This window comes from Nematolebias whitei, unplaced genomic scaffold (genome assembly GCF_014905685.2).
Source record: "Nematolebias whitei isolate Nwh7 unplaced genomic scaffold, NemWhi1 Nwh_scaf_13937, whole genome shotgun sequence".
Classification (NCBI taxonomy): Eukaryota; Metazoa; Chordata; class Actinopteri; order Cyprinodontiformes; family Rivulidae; genus Nematolebias; species Nematolebias whitei.
In genome coordinates, this window is record NW_023632482.1 from 1 (window position 1) to 1,393 (window position 1,393).

General features: G+C 40.0%; 1 non-coding gene across 1 annotated transcript; it reads right to left on the reverse strand.

The window, feature by feature from the left end:
* Positions 1 to 1,158: 1,158 nt before the first annotated feature.
* Positions 1,159 to 1,230, reverse strand: trnaq-uug. The gene has a single exon. It is a non-coding gene; the product is annotated as a tRNA-Gln (tRNA).
* Between the last annotated feature and the right edge of the window lie 163 nt (positions 1,231 to 1,393).

Below are 1,393 nucleotides of genomic sequence, written 5' to 3' on the forward strand. Positions count from 1 at the left end.
TGTGATTTTTCCTTTGGATCATTTATTAGTTAAAACCCAGGCTAGAATTAGGCAAAGTTTATAAATAAAAAATACTTCATTATAATAAAAGTTTTTTGCTGAAAAAATAGGATAGTAACAAAACAATTTCTCCCATACCATGTGATGGCTGAATTTTTTTCCCCTTAAACAAAGTGCACAAAATACAGAAGAGAAATCGGGTTACTGAAAAAAAAAAGAATTATGACTTTAATCTCAGAATTCTGACATTAGAGAATAATGTCAGAATTCTGAGATTAAAGTCAGAATTCTTTTTTTATTTCAGTAGCCCTATTCTTTTTTTTTCAGTGGCCCTAATCCTCTTTAATCTCTAAAGTCAGAATCTGAGATTAAAGTCAGAATTCTGAGATTAAAGTCAGAATTTTTTCAGTAGCCATATTCTTTTTTTTTTTCAGTGGCCCTAATCCTCCTCCGTACCCTTTTGTCACAAATGACTCCTGAAACTTCTCTCCATTCACTCCATCCTGCCTGGACTCTCTTTTTCACCTCTTTACCACACTTCCCATTTTCCTGGACAGTGGACCCCAAGTATACCACATGTGATGTGAATGACAATAAAGAACATGATTATTGACAGGTTCCCTGCTCACTTGTTCTTTACAAGCACAGAGACTTTAAAAGGATTACTTTTAGAGTGAATAATGTCGACATAAGTTAGTCGAATTTATTTAAAATTTTATACCTAATAAAAAAAAAAAACAGGCAGCACGGTGGCGCAACTGGTAGAGCTGCTGCCTCTCAGCGAGCAGGTCCTTGGTTCAAACCCCGGTCCAGGGGCCTTTCTGGGTGGAGTTTGCATGTTCTCTCCGTGCATGCGTGGGTTTTCTCCAGGTACTCCGGTTTCCTCCCACAGTCCAAAAACATGCATGTTAGGCTGATTGGTAACTCTAAATTGTCCCTAGGTGTGAGTGAGAGAGTGAATGGTTGTTTGTCTCGTTTGTCTCTATGTGTCCCTGTGATGGACTTGCGACCCGTCCAGGGTGTACCCCGCCCCTCGCACAGTGATTGCTGGACATGGGCACCAGCGACCCCCGTGACCCAAAATGGAATAAGCGGGTAAAGATAATGGATGGATGGATAACAAAAAAAAATCAATAAAAAATTTTTATGAAAAGGACGAGGTCCCACCGAGATTTGAACTCGGATCGCTGGATTCAAAGTCCAGAGTGCTAACCATTACACCATGGGACCAACTACGTCACACTCTTCCTAACAAGTTTATTTAAACCCGTTAGCAAGAGTCTTCATGTTTTTTTTGTTTTTTTAATTTTCACCATCCTGGGAGAAAACTGGAGAACCCAGCGAAAACCCATGCAGTCTGTCTTTGTCTTTTTTTTTTGGGGGGGGGGGGGGG